Source organism: Muscardinus avellanarius (assembly GCF_963383645.1).
Source record: "Muscardinus avellanarius genome assembly, chromosome: 1".
Lineage (NCBI taxonomy): Eukaryota > Metazoa > Chordata > Mammalia > Rodentia > Gliridae > Muscardinus > Muscardinus avellanarius.
The window spans coordinates 145,701,638-145,719,988 of NC_137786.1; positions in this window are offsets into that span (position 1 = coordinate 145,701,638).

Genomic DNA, 18,351 nt, shown 5'->3' on the forward strand with positions numbered 1-18,351 from the left:
CTAAGTAGCTGAGGCTGTCCCCAAACAGTGATCCTCCAGTCTCAGCCTCCCAAATGCTGGGATTACAAGCATGCGCCACCATGCCCGGCGTATGGGAACCTGTTACTTAACTTTAGACCTTCAGCTGGGGATGGCAAACCTTTTGACTTTGAAATATTAGTTTATTTTATATTCATTGTCATATAAGAGATAAAATCTAGTGCAGTGGCACACGGTATAATCCCAGTACTTGGGAGGCTGAGACAGGAAGATTGCAAGTTTGAGGCCAGCTTCAGTAATTTAACAAGGCTCTCAGCAATTTAGTGAGATGCTTTTTTCAAATAAAAAATAAAATAGGGCTGGGGGTGTAGCTTGGAGGTAGAATGCCCCTGGGTTCAATCCCCAGCACAAAATATATATATGTTGTTGCTTCTTTTAAATTATATATATATATATATATATATATATATATATATATAGAGAGAGAGAGAGAGAGAGAGAGAGAGAGAGAGAGAGAGAGAGAGTATTCATTTCGAGTCACCCCTTCATGCCATTTTGGCATGGGGCTGTATTTCTATTTTCTGTATTTCTATCTTTCTAATAAACTTCTTTAAATCTTCAAAATATATGTATATATAAATATAAAAGAGTGACAAAGTGACAACAAACAAATTGAACACTTCAGTTTACCCCAAGCCAAACCCATGTGTGTTACTGAGCATTAAACACAGAGACATTCTACCTCTAAGCTCTACCCCCAGCCCTTTTATTTTTATTTATTTATTTATTTACTTATTTACTTATTTTGCAGTGCTGAGGGTGGAATCCAGGAGCATTCTACTTCCGAGCTACACCCACAGCCCTAATTCTTATTCTTTATTTTAAAAGAGGTTCTCACTGAGTTGCAAAGGGCCTCACTAAGTAGTGGCTAGGGCTGTCCTCAAACCATGATCCTCCTGTCTCAGCCTTCCAAATATTGGGATTACAGGCATGTACCACCACGCCTGGCTCTTTATTTTTTATTTTGAAGCAGGGTCTCGCTAAGTTTACTGAGGCTGTGCTCAAACCTGCAATCCTCCTGCCTCGGCCTCCCAAGTATTGGGATTACAGGTGTGGGCCACCAAACTCAATGATTTTTTTTTTAAAGAAAGTAAAATTCTAACCTTTATTTTGCTTTGTTGAACATATTATAATGTTTTGTTGATAGTAGCGGAAAGTTGTATTTTTCAAAGAAGGCTACACTTTTAGTTATTCTGCTTCACAGAGCTGTTCTTTCCATGTGACTAATGCTTACTCTTCCCACTGGAGGTAGGGTCTATATTCCTTCCTCTTGAATGACAGGGAGGACTGACTGTGGCAACCAATGGAGGATGGCAGAAGTGGTATTTTGTGACTTCCTAGGCCAAGTGCAGATGGCAATACAGGTTGGAAAGTCCTCTGAAGTCGGATATAGTGGTGTGTGCCTATAATCCCGCTACTTCTGGGCCAGGACAGGAGGGTCTAGGGTTCACAGCCAGCCTCAGCAACTTAAGAAGGCCCTCAACAAATTATTAGGATCTTATTTTTTTTAAATAGCCAGGCATGGTGGCACACACTTGTAATTCCAGTGCTTGGAAGACTGAGATGGGAGGATCGCACAGGTTCAAAGCCAGCCTCACCTACTTAGTGAGGCTCTCAGCAACTTAGTGAGACCTTGTTTCCAAATAAAGTATAAAATAAGCCTGGGAGTATAGCCCGGAGGTAGAAAAGCCCCTGGGTTCCACCCCCAGTACCACAAAAAATAAAAATAAAAATAAGTAAAAAGAGCTGGAGATGTAGCTCAAAGGTAGAATTTTTATTTATTTTTATTTTTATTTTTTTGTGGTACTGGGGATGGAACCCAGGGGCTTTCTTCTACCTCTGGGCTACACCCCCAGACCTATTTTACATTTTATTTTGAAACAGGGATTCACTAAGCTGCTGAGATCCTCACTAAGTAGCTGAGGCTGGCTTCGAACCTGCGTGATCCTCCTGACTCAGCCTCCCAAGCACGGGGATTACAAACCTGCGCCACCACACCCGGCTTTGAAAAAGTTGAATTTTTAAGTAAATAATCCAAAAAATGAAACAGCTGGCCTGACCTAATAAATACAAATGACCTGTTTTGAGAGGGAAAGGTTGATGACTAATTGTAATAATAGCAGTAAAAAAAAAAAAATGACTTGTCACCTGGGCGTAGTGTTACACACCTGTAATCTCAGTACTTGAAGCTGAGACAGGAGGAATCACAGGTTCAAGGCCAGCCTCAGCAACTTTTTTTTTTTTTTTTTTTTTTTTGCAGTACTGGAGATGGAACCCAGGGGCATTCTACTATTTTTTATCCTTTATTTTGAAACAGAGTCTCAGTGAATTGCAGAGGGCCTCACTAAGTAGCTGAGGCTGGCCAAGAACCACGATCCTCCGTCTCAGCCTCCCAAATGCTGGGATTACAAGTGTGCGCCACCACACCTGGTTCAGTCTCAGCAATTTAATAAGATCCTCAGCAACTTAGTATGAGACCCTACTTCAAAGTAAAAAATAAAAAGGGCTGGAGGTATAGCTTAGAAGCAGAATGCCCCTGGGTCCTGTCCCTAGCTACACACACACACACACACACACACACACACAAATGGCTGGTTATATAAAAGCTACTCATATAGTTCTTGATATTAGCCAGTTCTGTCACAGTTTTATTAATTTAGTCAAAAAAATCCATTGAAACACCGGACATCATCATTCACATTTCACAGGCGAAACGTCAAATGCAGCAGTTTGTCCAGGGCACAGAGCTAGGCCTTTGTGCAGACCCCAGGATGCCAGGTCTAGAGTCTTACCTCTCACTACAGTTCACCTTAGGAGGGGCCGCCTTAGGAACACTGGAACAGCTTTGATTGGACAATTCTGCCATTGCAGGCACTACCAGGAACTTTACCGCCAGGCAGGTCAGCCTGAGAACTTCCAAGCAATGTAGAGCAATTTAGGGAAAAAAAGACAGTGTATTTGCTTCCAGAGCTACAGCAAGCAGACTGCTATTCAAAGATAAACTTTAAAAAAACTAACAGCAGTCTGTCTCAGAGATCAATGCCCCAGTGCTAAAACAAACAAAAAACCAAGCTGGGTTTTGTGGCACATGCTTGTAATTCCAGCATTCGGAAGGCGGAGACCTGAGGATCACAGTTCTCAGACAGCCTCAGCTAGGCTGGCGAGGCCCTTTGCAACTCAGTGAGACCCTGTTTCAAAAACAAAAAGACTAAAAACTAGGGCTGGGGGTGTAGCTCAGAAGTACAGTGCTCCTGGGTTCTGATAGGTCGGGTCCTTCCCTTCCCCATGGGACCACAGAGTGGGGACAGGAGGTGGAACCCTGGAAGCCAGAAGCAGAGACATCGTGAAACTCCAGACATCAAGAGACTCCAGACGTTGCAAGAGGACTGGCTAGCCCCACCCTGGGACTCAGCTACATAAATACCCTCACTTCCTCTCTGCCACATGACTACCTACCGTGATTCTGCTGATCGCATGACTCTGCTGCTCAGTCATCGGTCCCTTCCCCCACAGTCAGCAGACCTCTCCCGAAGGTGCCAGTTGATTAAAGAGGCCTTTAATAACTTGGCTGGTGTTTGCCTCCTTTGTGACCCCCCAACTCAATTTCAATGTTACGTCTGGTGCCAAAACCCTCCAAACACAAGATGATTTTTTTTTCTCTTCTTTTTTTTACCCCTCCCTGAGCCCCCGTGACTCCCTCTGGAGCCCTCCTCTTTATTCCCAGGAACCTGGACTCTCCAATCCTTAATTGGACTGACTGCTTCTGCTTTCAAACAGGGTAAGTTCCTTCCCTTTCTCTGGTGAGCAGATTCCGGCTTCTTGCCTCCTCTCTGGAATTGGGTCCCCCTTCCTGCCGGTCCACTGGGATCTAAAAATCTAAGCGCATGGTGACCCATTGTCCTCCAGTCCACTAGGACCACTTGCCTGTTAGACCCTGGTGACAACTGGGTTCTTTGGGTCAAGGCTCCCGGGTGACCAGGTTGTCCTCCAGTCTTGAGAAAGGAGTACAGACATTTCTCCCACCCTCTTGATGTTTCCAAACGTTGATCAGGATGATCGGGGGATGCCTGTTTCCTGTTCTCCATTCTCACCCACAGACCAGACATGGGAAGCCAGAATTCCAAATTAATGTGTCACAGTGGCCCAAAAATGGAACTCTGGATTTTAATAACCTGACCAATCTAAGCACTTTTGTAAGTGGTCTGGTAAATGATCAGAAGTCCTTTATGTCCAAGCTTTCTTTTTCCTGCACTCCCATCCCTCCAACCACTCTCCCCCGTCTACTGCCATTTTCCTGTCAGCCGCCATTTTGTGATGGTGCATAGTCACTACCTAGTGATGTCACAGTCGCCATCTTGGTCGCCATCTTGTGATGTTGCTGTTGTTGTATTGTGACAACACACAGTCACCATTTGTGAACTTGCTGGGTTACAGGCACCGTTTTTCTGATTTCACCCTGATCCCCAGGATCTCTCCTCACTGCCCTGACCACCAGCCTCCCTAGGACGGCCTCTCACTCTAACCTGCTCCTTCCCCCACCCCCTCAGTTCTCCCTTAAGGGACCAACCCTTACCTCCCCCTACGCCCTCTCCTGTAAGTTACCATACCCACTCCAAGGAACCCCCCCCTATTGTCTTGGCCCCACTTTGCAAGGTGGCCACAGAGGCATAGTCCTTGTCCATGTCCCTTTCTCCATTCAGACCTTGCTCAAATTGAAATAAAACTGGTTCTTTTCCTGCCAATCCATCTGGTTTTTTTGTTTGTTTGTTTGTTTTTGTTTTTTTGGTGGTGCTGAGGTTCCTGGAAGCCCTTCTACCTCCGGGCTACACTCCCAGACCTATTTTATTTTTTAGAAACAGGGTCTCCTAAGCCAGCATGGCTGGCTTCGAACCTGCACGATCCTCCTGTCTCTGCCTCCCAAGCACGGGGATTACAAGCGTGCACCACCATGCCCGGCTTCCATCTGGTTTTATTTAAAATTTGTGCAATACAGCCGGGCGTGGTGGTGCACGCTTGTAATCCCCGCTCTTGGGAGGCTGAGACAGGAGGATCGCACAGGTTCAAAGCCAGCCTCAGCTACTTAGGCTTTCAGCAACTTAGTGAGACCCTATTTCCAAATAAAATATAAAAAAGGTCTGGGAGTATAGCCTGGAGATAGAAAGCCTCTGAGTTCTACCCCTAGTACTACCAAAAAAAAAAAAAAAAATTGTGCAATACATTGTGCAAACATACAATCTCACCTGGCAGGATCATCATGTTAATTTAACCTCTGCCTTAACTTCAGATGAACAGGATTGTATTGAAAGGCCGCCTGAGAATGGGCCAACCAGGCTCATTTAACTATCCACGGGAGTGGCTGCAGTACCTTCTAAAGATCCCCACTGGGAGTATCAGCCAGCCCCAAGTGGTGGGGATGAGGGAATAAAAATGAGAGACCATGCAGATCTTGAGAAAGCTCGATCAGGGGATCCGCAACGGCGTAGATCCCCCATGAAGTATGTCTAGCATTCCTTTCTTCAAAAAATTATTTTAGGATTATTTGGATTAATATGTGCCATTAAACTTTTACGTATAAACATTATAACTAAAACTGATGGGCAGCAGCTTGTGAGAGACTCAGACAACAAAGATTTTTCCCCAAGGATAAAGTTATTGGGCCAAACATTAAGTTCAAACTAACTTTAGTTTGAGCCACTGTCTAAGATTAGGTTTGAGTCAGCCTTATAAAACAAAACAAAACATACTATAATTGTTTAAATGTCTGACACTCTTGCCCTAAACTCTATAAAAAATAAAACTTTTCCAGTCCTTAGAGATCCTGCTTACATGGCTATGCCCTTGCTTTTCTGCCCCCCCCAAAAAAATACACACACACACACACACACACACACACACACACACACACGAAAGTTATAAGAAATCCTAAATAAAATAAAGAAGATTGATCTCGTGTGACAATTCTTCTCTCATTCAACTTCAGCTCCTCTATCACCAACACACAAGCCTCGACTCATGCTAGGGCTGGACCCCGACAAGACCATATGATACTATTCCTACTTGATGGCATCTGGGCTGCTTCCCATAAAATGGTTAATTGCGATAAATTTAAAGAAATCACCCAACGTCTAGATGAAAACTCAGCCATTTTTTAAAATCAGCTTAATAGACTTTTACCTTCTATACCCACTTAGATCCATCTACTGAGGCAGGATCTGTGGTGTCGGCAACCCATTTCATTGGGCAATCAGCCCCTGATATTCAAAAAATTAAGAAAGGCTGAGGATGGCCCTCATACAGACGCCTATCCGAGATTTGTTGAACATGGCATTTAAAGTTTTTAATTCCTGAGAGAAACAGGCTGAGACAGAGCGTAAACTCCAACTTCGCCAAAAGGCAGAACCCTGGTAGCTGCCCTGTGGCCGGTGGTGGTGGCTCAGCCCTCTGGAACACCACCTAGGGCTGGATGACAGCAACAACCTCCAGGAGCCTGCTTCACGTGCCGCAAGGCCACGCCCACAAACCAGGGCATGCCTGGCGTATGGCCAGGAAGGACACTGAAACAGTGACCTTGGAAAAGTGGTGAGCCCCAGGTGCCTCAACATGGGGAACCACCCTTCCTGACCAAGCCCCACCACTGGCCCTATTCAGCCTGGCTGAAGACTGACAGCTCCTGGACTCCTCAACATCAATCATCCTTGCCGAGCCCAGGGTAACTCTCAAGGTAGTGGGTAAGCCAATCTCCTTTTTGGTTGCCTACTCAGTCCTTCCATCCTTTTCAGGTCCTAGTTTTTCTTTTCCAATCTTGGTACGAGGGATTGACGGTAAGCCTTCCTGCCCACTCACTACAGGCCCTCTTTTGCAGGACAAAATTGCCTTGCCTGAGGCTCAGGCCAAAGGGGTCATTAGTCTAATACATTATTCCCTATGTGTGGGGCCTATGGCACTTAAACATTTCCTAAACCCCTTGTTTTATTCTCCTCTCCTGCAACCTCTGATTAGTAAAGTCAGTGCCTCCTGTTTTACTTGTGCTGCTGTTTCTCTCCACAGAGGCCTTCGCCCCTCTTTTTCTACCCATCAAATGAGAGGACATTTGCTGAGACAGGACTGGCAAATTGATTTTGCCCAAATGCCCTCTCACAAAAAACTAAAATATCTTCTTACCATGATTGACACCTGTGGGGAGCCATTAAGGTTTTTACTTTATCTTGTCTCATCCTTACTCAGTGCACTTCTGAATGTCCTTTGCCCAGAGTCAACAAGGTTTGGAGTCATGGAGTCTAAGTAAATAAGACTGTCTCGGAATGATTGATGCTAATTGTTCTGTCTGCTAGTTAAGATTAGGTTTATGTTGTACCAGGGTATTGTTTGACTTGCAAAGTAATATATGTACTTTGGATCCATCATTATTGCATTCCTGTGCAACCCAAAGCTAAAAATTGTATAAATACCAGAAGAGAAATAAACCTGGCTGTCAGCCAGTAGAGATATCGACCCAGGAGTAATCTGGCGACCCTCCCATGCTTGTTAATCCTCATGCCTCTCTTTGGAACCCGTACTTTTGCCAGCTGGCTCCGGCAGACACCCTAACAGGTTGGGTAGAGGCTTTTCCCTCAAAGGACGAGACAGCCAGAACAGTGGCCAATGTTCTGTGCTTGGATATTATCCCTCGGTTTGAACTCCACAATTCCTTATAGTCTGATAATGGACCAGTTTTTATTTCTAAGGTTACTCAACAGGTTGCACAACCCCTTGGCATTTCTTGAAAGCTCCATATCCCATATTGACTGCAGTCATCAGAAAAGGTAGGAAAAATGAATGGGATTCTTAAAAACCATCTAACAAAACTATCCCTGGAGCTGTGGGTGTCATGGCCTGAATTCCTACCACTGGCCCATGTACAGGCCACCCCTCGAAACCCCACCTTCATGAGCCCTTTGAATTGCTGTACGGTCACCCTTTTTTGCTTAATCACACTCTCCCTTCAGACCCCCCTCCTTTGGCTTCCTATCTACCTTACTTGTCTTTTCTCAGGCACCTTCTTAGGGAACATGCTGACCGATATCTTCCCCAACCTGGGACTGAAGAAGCAGCTCCACACCCGGCAGCCAAGGCCCTTAAGCCAGGAGACCAAGTTCTCCTCAAGTCGCTTCAACCAAAACATCTCTAGCCACGGTGGACTGGGCCTTTTACAGTGATCCTCACCACACCTACTACAGCCAAACTGCTGGGGGACCCCAACTGGCATCACCTTACTCAGCTAAAAAGGGCTCCATTACAACAGTCCCACGACAAATTCTCAAGTACAATGTCGTGGCCCAGTAAGCTCCATTTTTCTTGGCATATTTCTCTTTAATGCTTTTATTTCAGCAGGCCCACCTGTTTATGTCGGGAAATTTACTGTGCAAGTGACCTATTTGTCTCCCCTCCATAAACATTGGACCAATCACAAGTCCCTCATCTGCTAAAGTTTATTCAAACGTGGCTGTTTAGAGTAACCTCCAATCAACTCCCACTGCAGCCAAATGCCCACCTGCCCACTTCTGAATGACCTGACCTCTCCTGGTCAAGAGGCCCCCTATGGCACCCCCTTATTGACTTTGTCGTTGCCCCCCAATATCACCAAAAGGCCTGTATAATAGGTTGGGCCCCTCCCTTCCCCCATGGGACCCCACAGTGGGGACAGGAGGCAGAACCCTGGAAGCCAGACATGGAGACATCAAGAAACTCCAGACATCGCAAGACTCCAAGCATCACGAGAGGACTGGCGAGCCCCACCCCAGGACCTGGCTACATAAATTCCCTCACTTCCTCTCTGCCGTGTGACTCTGCCTGCCCTGACTCTATTGACCGCGTGACTCTGCTGCTCAGTCATTGGTCCCTTCCCTCATAGTAAATCACGCCCAAAAGTGCCAGTTGATTAAAGAGGCCTTTAATATCTTGGCTGGTGTTTGACTCCTTCACAACCCCCAACTCAATTTCAACATTACAGATTCCATCCCTGGTACTGAAAAAAAAAAAAAAAAAAAAGAAAGAAAGAAAGAAAAAAAATTGTAAGAAATGTAGCACAGGACTAAATTATTCTTCTGTGGCATGCTGCTTTTTTGCACCCTCCACTCCATTTCTTCTTAATGTGTGACTATGTTCTATTCACAATTATGGTTAAACCCTAATCACCCTGAGGAAAAGCAGAATCATAACAAACAAAAGAACACTTAAGTTTTTTGTTTCAAAGTGTGTGTGTGTGTTACAGAGCATTGAACCCAGGGGCATTCTACCTCCAAGGTATACATACCTCCAGCCCTTTTTTATTTTGAAACAAGTTCATTCATTCTTTCTTCCTTTTCTTTCTTTCTTTCTTTCTTTCTTTCTTTCTTTCTTTCTTTCTTTTTTTTTTTCAGTACTGGGGATAGAACCCAGGGACATTGTACCTCTGAGATATACCTCCAGTCCTATTTTTTAGTCTTTATTTTTTGAAACAGGGTCTCACAGAGTTGCAAAGGGCCTTGCTAAGTAGCTGAGGCTGTCTGTGAACCTCAATCCTCAGGTCTCAGCCTCCCGAATGCTGAGATTATAAGCGTGCCTGGCTGAAACAGGGTCTTTAGAAATTGCTGAGGGTCTCACTAGCTGCAGAGGCTAAGCTTGAACCTGTGATCCTCCTCTCTCTGCCTCCCATCTACTGGGATTACAGGCGTGCACCACTATGCTGGCAATTTTTTTTCTATTCTAAAAGCCACAGGTCAAGTGAAAGGCAAGAAAGAGTTAAGAATCTATTTTTCCTACCCACCCAATACTGGTTACTTAGAATTTCGGGGAGGAAGGTTAGAGCTGGAAAGGAAGCAAAAGGATTAGCTGTTAATGAGTGTCCTTGAGACAAGACCTGAACCTTGAACTCCTGCACCCCAGCAGCCAAACTTACCTCCCCCACCACATACAGAAAACACAGGCCCCAATTTATTTATTTATTTATTTATTTATTTATTTATTATTTATTTATTTTTGCGGTATTGGGGATGAAACCCTGGAGCATTGTACCTCTGAGCTACATTCCCAGGCCTATTTTTTAGTCTATTTTTGAAACAGGGTCTCATGAGTTGTGAAGGCCTCGCTAAGTAGCTGAGGCTGTCCGGGAACCACAGTTCTCTGGTTGTGATTACAAGCCAAGTGTGTACCACCACACCTGGCTACAGACCCCCAATTTAGGATGTATGGAAAGGTAACTGAGTGTGAGTGTAGGTGAAAGGGACAAATAAATACTCTGGACAGAAAAGGAGTGTTGGAATAAAAATTAAGTTCAATGAGCCGGGCGTGGTGGTGCATGCTTGTAATCCCCGCACTTGGGAGGCAGAGACAGGAGGATCGCGCAGGTTCGTAGCCAGCCGTGCTGGTTTAATAGACCCTGTTTCAAAAAATATAAAATAGACGCCGGGCGTGGTGGCTCACGCTTGTAATCCCCGTGCTTGGGGGGCAGAGACAGGAGGATCGTGCTGGTTCGGAGCCAGCCTCGCTGGCTTAAGAGACTCTGTTTCCACATAAAAATGTTAAAAAATAGGTCTAGGAGTGTAGCCCGTGGGAGTGTATACCGGAGGTAAAAGGGCTTCCAGTAACCCCAGTACCACCAAAAAAAAAAAAAAAAAAAAAAAAAAAAAAAAAATATATATATATATATATATATATATATATATATATATATATATATATAGAATAGGTCTGGGAGTGTGGCCCGGAGGTAGAAGGGCTTCCAGGAACCCCAGTACCACAAAAAATAATAAGTTCAATGAAGACAGAATTTCCAATGAAGATATTACTTGGCTGAGAAAGAGGATGTTAGGTTCATGGCCAACCTCAGCAACTTAGTGAGGTTCTCAGCAACAGCAAGATCCTGTTACAAAATAAAAATAAGTCAGGCATGGTGGCATATGCTTGTAGTCCCACAATGGGAGGCTGAGACAAGAGGATCATGATTTGCGGACAGCCTCAGCTACTTAGGCCCTTTGTAACTCAGTGAGACCCTGTTTAAAAAATAAAGACACTGAAAAATAGGGAGAGACCCAGATATATTCCCCTGGGTTCCATCCCCAGTACTGCAAAATAAATAAATAAAAATAAGATAGACCTTGGGGTATAGCTCGAAGGTAGAATGTCCCTGGATTCATTTCTTAGTACTGTAAAAAAAAAATAAAAAAATTATTTTTTGTTTGTTTCTGTGATACTGGGGAATCCAAAAGTGTTCTACTACTTAGCTATAATGTTAAACCACTTAGTATTTGTGTGTGTGTGTGTGTGTGTGTGTGTGTGTGTGTGTGTGTTACTAATGACTGAACTCAATGGTATTCAGCCTCCAAAATATATCCTTGGCACTTTTTATTTTGAAATGGTCTCTCTAGGTTGCTGAGATTCTGGCTATGTTGTTGAGGATGTCTTCAAATCTATGATCATCCTCTCTCAGCCTACAAAGTACTGGGATTACAGGATCATACCACCACCTCTGACACCTTCACATTTATTTTGAAACCTGGTCCCTGCTGGGTGCAGTGGTGCTTGCCTATAATCCCAGTATTTGGGGAACTGAGACAGAGGGATCGCAGATTTGAGGTCTCAGCAACTTAGTGAAATTCTTTTTCAAAATAAAAAGGGATTGGGGTGTAGCTAGGAAGTAGAATGTCCTTGGGTTCAATACACGGTACTAAAATAATAAATATAGGACTTCTAAGAACATGGTGACTGAGGGAAGCAGCAATACCAGTCCTGCTCCACTGCCTTATCAACAGTGTTCTAAGATGGGCATGGTGGCGTATGCTTGTAATCCCAGCATTTGAGAGACTGAGACAGGAGGATCAAGGTTCGTGGCCATCCTCAACTACTTAGTGAGGCCCTTTACAACTCAGTGAGACCCTGTTTCAAAATAAATAATAAAAAATAGGGCTGGGGGTGTAGCTCAGAGGTAGAATGCCCCTGGGTTCCATCCCCAGACCCTCAAAAAAAAAAAAAATTAGGAAAGGATAAATGGGAACCTCTCTAGATGTCCTGCCCACTGTGACGGAGACTGCAGCCTGCAGCACAGTGGGGCCAGGTCTGGAGTCAGCGAGGCCGGCCCGGGAGCCTGCCGCATGGTGGGGCTGGGACGGGGGCCTGCTCCACAGCAAAGGGCCAGCGGGTCCCTGCAACCATGTGGCCAGGAAGCACTAGAAGCTGCCGCTGCCTCATCTCATCTGTCAGCAGATTCCCAGATCCAAGTGACCTCTATTTTTTAAAAAAAATGTGGTTGTGAGTGGACCATCTTGTCAAAGTTACTCACCTTCTGGCTTTCAGGATTTCAGTAAGTGGGAATCAGTGTGGAAATTAAAAGAAGGACTTCCAAGGAAGAAAGAAACTGTAATTGATGGGATGTGGAGAAATAGAAGCTCTAATACATTATTGGTGGGATTGCAAATTAATGCAACCACTTTGGAAAACAATATGGAAGATCCTCAGAAGAAGGAAAACAAACTTACCATATGATCCAGCAATACCACCTCTGGGTATCTACCAAAAAGAATGAAAACCCAAATACCAAACTAATGCATGTATATCTATGTTCATAGCTGTGCAATTCAGTTGCCAAACTGTGGACCCAGCCAAGATGTCCATCAACAGATGAATGGATTACAAAACCATGGGATGTGTACACAGTGGAATTTTACTCAGACATAAAGAAAAACACAATTGCATCATTTACAGGGACATAGATGTAACTGGAGAACATCATGATAAATGAAATTAGTCACACACACAAAAAAAGATGCTCAGCCAGGTATGGTGGCGCATGCTTGTAATCCCCGCGCTTGGGAGGCTGAGACAGGAGGATCATACAGGTTCGAAGCCAGCCTCAGCTACTGAGTGAGGCTCTCAGCAACTTAGTGAGACCCTGTTTTCAAATAAAATATAAAATAGGTCTGGGAGTATAGCCCAGAGGTAGAAAGCCCCTGGGTTCCACCCCCAGTACCACACAAAACAAACAAACAAACAAACAAACAACAAAAAAAACAGATGCTCTCCCTAATATGCGAAAGCTAGGGAGAAAATGTTTCATAGGAGGAACTCTAGAAGTAGAAGATACTAGAGATGAGCAAATAAGGCGACCTAACTGAAGGAATGAGAGGGGGGAAGAGGGAATTCCCTAATGTTCATCATGTACATTAACAAACATATCAAAGTCAATCACTAAGTCAAACATGAGAAGGAGGGAGGGGGAGGGAATGAGATGGGAATTGGATAAGGGCTAATTGGGTGATATGTGCATGTAAGCTTCTACCATCTTGTACTCCATTAAGATGTATGACTACTGCTGGGCGTAGTGGCACACACTTGTAATCCCGGTGCTTGGGGGGCGGAGACAGGAGGATCACACAGGTTCAAAGCCAGCCACGTGAGCTGGCTTAAGAGACCCTGTTTCCAAATAAAAAAGTATAAAAATAGGTCTGGGAGTGTAGCCTGGAGGTAGAAGGGTTTCCAGGAACCCCAGTACCACACACACAAAAAAAAAAAAAGAAAGAAAGAAAAAGAAAGAAAAGAAAAGAAAAAGAAGAATGTGTGACTACAATGCACCAATAAAAAAAATCAAAATAATAACAATTTTTAAAAAGATGACGTATAGCTTGTAAATCACCCCTTGGATTTTATCACTAAATTACTAAGCACTGCCTTGGAACATGAATCTGTATCCTCCTGCCTCAGCCTCCCAAGTACTGGAATTATAGGTTTACACAATACTCCTGGCTTTGAAATAAGTTTTTACATATCTGAATTTGTGGTTTGGGTTTATCATCCAATCACAGCAATACTGTGTGTGGACTATTTATGGACTATTTTTTTTTTTTTTTGTACTGAAGATTGAATCTAGGGCCTTGCACATGCTTGACAAGAGCTCTACCTCTGAGCTACTTCTCAATACATTTTATTTTAAGATAGGCTCTTGCTTAACCTTGCTTCATTGCCCAGGCTGGTCTCAAATTTTCCTTCTGCCTCAGCCTCTGGAGTTGTTAGGATTACAGGCATATGCTACTATACCCAGCTCACTCTTTCTCTTTCTTTCTCCTTTTTCTTTCTTCTTTCTTTCTTTTTCTTTCTTTCTTTCTTTCTTTCTTTCTTTCTTTCTTTCTTTCTTTCTTTCTTTACTTCTTGGTACTGGGGATTGAACTAAGAGGCATTCTACCTCTAGCCCCACTTTAGTTTTTATTTTTAAACAGGGTCTCACTAGGTTGTTGGAGTTCTCACTAAACTGCTAAGGTTGGCCTTGAACCTGCACTCCTCTTGGCTTAGCCTTCCAAGTACTGGGTTACAGGTGTGTGCCACCATGCTCAGCTCATAATTTTATTTGTTTGGTACTGGGGACTGAATTCAGGGCCATTCTATCTCTGAGCTATACCCTTAGCCCTTTTTAAATTTGAAAACAGGATCTCACTAAGTTTCTGAAGGCCTTGATAAATTGCTGAGGCTTCCTTGAACCTGCAAGCCTCCTGTTTTAGCCTCCCTGGGGATTACAGTCACATGCCTATAACTGTAACCATACCCTGCCCAGCCCAGCTCATAAATTAAAAAAAAAAAAAAAAAAAAAAAAAAGCCGGGCATGTTGGGACACACTTGTAATTCCAGGATTTGGAAGGCTGAGATAGGAGGAACACAGGTTCAAAGCCAGCTTAGGCAACTTAGAAAGGCTTTCACCAACCTAGTGAGATCCTGTGTCCAAATAAGATATATATATATAAAAAAATCGGGCTGGGGGTGTAGCTTGGAAGTAGAATGCTTCTGGGTTCAACCCCTAGTGCCAGTAAAAGAATTCTTAAACATTTTTTGATGGCTCTGGGGCTGAAACCAGAGCCTCTCACATACTACTGAGCTACATAGTCTCCTAATAACTCCCTTACGTTTATGAATAAAGGGCTATGTCTTTGAAATTTCCTCTTGGATTGTTTTGACATTTGTCAAGAAACTAGCCAACATCGCCACCTAGTGGCAATATTTTAACTGGAGCGTTACATCTTGCAAAGTACGATACATGTGACCACATATATATATATATATTTGGTGGTACTGGGATGGAACCCAGTGGCTTTCTGCCTCCAGGATACACTTCCAGACCTATTTTATATTTTATTTGGAAACAGGGTCTCACTAAGTTGCTGAGAGCCTCACTAAGCTGCTGAGGCTGGCTTCAAACCTGTGCAATCCTCCTGTCTCAGCCTCCTAAGTGCTGGAATTACAAGTGTGTACCACCACACCTAGCTAAGTTTTAAAACTTTTTGAGTTGATGATACTTAGATGAGATTTTGGATTTAGAATTAACGCTAAAATAAGACTTTTGCATTTACTGGAATGAGATAAATATATTTTGTATATAGAATAAATCTGAATTTAGGGGATAGAGGGTTCACTACACTAAGTCTCCATTGCAAATGCATGTCCATCCACAACATCAGAATGCGACCTTACTACACCGGGCGTGGTGGTGCACGCTTGTAATCCCCGTGCTTGGGAGGCGGAGACAGGAGGATCGCACTGGTTCGAAGCCAGCCTCTCTGGCTTAAGAGACCCTGTTTCCAAAAATAAAAAAGTATAAAATAGGTCTGGGAGTTTAGCCCGGAGGTAGAAGGGCTTCCAGGAACCCCAGTACCACACACACAAAAAAAGAAAGAAAGAAAGAAAGAAAGAAAGAATACTAAAAAAAAAAAAGAAAAAAGGTTGTGACCTTACTTAGAAACGGTATCTTTGAAGTTGCAGTTAGTTAGAATGAGGCCCTGCATGATAGGCTAGGCTGCAAGTCCAGTATGACAGGAAGTCCTTGTAAGGAGACAGAGAGGGCCGGGCGTGGTGGTGCACACTTTGGGAGGCTGAGATAGGAGGATCACAGGTTCAATGACAGCCTCAAATACTTAGTGAGGCCCTCCACAACTTAGTGAGATCCTGTTTCAAAATAAAGAATAAAAAATGGGGTTGGGGTATAGCTCAGAGGTAGGATGTCATTGGGTTCAATCCCCAGTACAGGAAAAAAAATTACATCGGGATCTGGGACAAAATGATGCAAGAAGGCACACATATTAGAAAGTTTTTTTTTTTTTTTTTTTCAGTACCGGAGGTGGAACCCAGAGGCTTTCTACCTCCAGGCTACACTCCAAGACCTATTTTATATTTTATTTGGAAACAGGGTCTCATTAAGTTGCTGAGAGCCTCACTCAGTAGCTGAGGCTGGCTTCGAACCTGTGTGATCCTCCTGTCTCAGCCTCCCAAGTGTGGGGATTACAAGTGTGTGCCACCACACCTGGCTTTTATTCTTTATTTTGAAACAGGGTGTCACTGTGTTGCAGAGGGCCTCACTAAGTAGCTGAGGCTGTCAGTGAACCGCACTCCTCCAGTCTCAGCCTCCCAAATGCTGGGATTACAAGTGTGCACCACCACACCTGATTTGTCTAAAGAATGCCTTTGGGCTTTTTACCTGTAAGTAATTAAATTGAACAAATAGCAGTCCCCTAATTCGGCAAGGAGAGGCACCTAAAAAGTGTGAGATATTTAAAATGGTAATTCGAGCTGCTGCTGATGATGATGCATGCTTGTAATCCTAGTATTTGGGAGGCTGAGATAAAAGGATTACAGGTATGTGGCCAGCCTCAGCTACTTAGTGAGACCTTGTTTCCAAATAAAGCATAAACTGGGCATGGTGGCTTGCGTTTGTAATCCCAGCGCTTGGGAGGCTGAGACAGGAGGATCGCACAAGCTCCAAGCCAGCCTCAGCTTAGTGAGGCTCTCAGCAACTTAGTGAGACCCTGTTTTCAAATAAAGTATAAAATGGGTCTGGGAGTATAGCCTGGAGGTAGAAAAACCCCTGGGTTCCACCCCCAGTACCACAAAATAAAAAAATAAAAATAAATAAATAAATAAAACAGAGCCAGGTGTGGTGGCACACACTTGTAATCCCAGCATTTAGGAGGCTGAGACTGGAGGATCACAGTTTGTGGACTGCCTCAGCCACTTAGTGAGGCACTTTGCAACTCAGTGAGACCCTGTTTCAAGATAAAGAATAAAAAGTTGGGCTGGGAGTGTAGCTCGGAGGTAGAATGCCACTGGATTCCATCCTCAGTACCACACAAACACACACACACACACAAAAAAAAAAAAAAAAAAAGAAAAAAGAAAAAATATGGCTGGGGGAGGTAGAATGCCTCTGGGTTCAACCCCAGTTCTGCAAAAAAAAAAAAAAAAAAAAAAAAAAAAAAAAAAATCCATACCTTGATTTTATGATTTGGGTTTGGATTCCAGAAGCACCAAAGACTTCAAACAGACACCACAGTCTTACTGACACTACTTACCACTCTATACCACTCTATATTTAGATAACATACCTGAAAAATGTAGGCCAAGAGGCAACCCAGCAGTTAGACAAAAGGTTATTCTTTTTGTGTGTGTGTGTGTGGTTCTGGGGATCCAACCCAGAGGCAGTCTATCTCCAGGCCACACCCCAGACTTTTTTTTTTTTTTCTTTTCTTCTTTGCAACAGCATCTTGCTAAGTTACTGAGAGTCTCACTGAATTGCTGAGGCTGGTTCTGATCCATGATTCTCCTGTCTCAACCTCACAAGTACTGGGATTACAGGCGTGTGCCATCACGCCCAGCTCAAAGGTATATTCTTACCTACCTCAGATGGCGTATGAAGACCGTGAAAGGAAAGGCTCTCACCCAGTGACTATGAGAGAAGTAGTGATAAACAAAAGCCAGATTCTAGAGAAAGCAGAGATGCACAGTCACTCGATCATGTGCTGCAGGGAAGGGAGCAATAGAGAATTACATCACAGCTGCTAACCTGGGAGAATGAGATAGTTCAGTACATCACGTGGCAGATGATGAGATATTCACGCAGATGGAAATACATGTTGACTATAGAAAAGCCCGGGCTAGTCTGGAGCAGCAGCATGCAGACCGTGCAGAAGCTAGAAAAATAAATGAGGTCACGCAGGGAGAGTGTGAGGCTTGGCAAGAGAGGGAGAAGAATGGCAGGAAATCCTGGATGAGCAAGCACAAGAGCCCCACGCTGAAGCTGAGCAAGCGAACAGGGTGCGGGGACACGAGGACACTGAGGGGTGTAAGTCAAAGGATGAAATCGTAGTGATTCAAGGTGCAAATGCCACAGACAAGAGAACGATTGAAATTCTCCTCTGATTAAGTACTAGCGGGGTCCCAGACACCTTGACAAAAGGAGCAGTGAATACCAGGTTGAGGAAATGGAGGTGGAGAGACTGCACACTGCTCTCCACGATGCTTAGAAGAGAGAGGAGGAGAAAGATA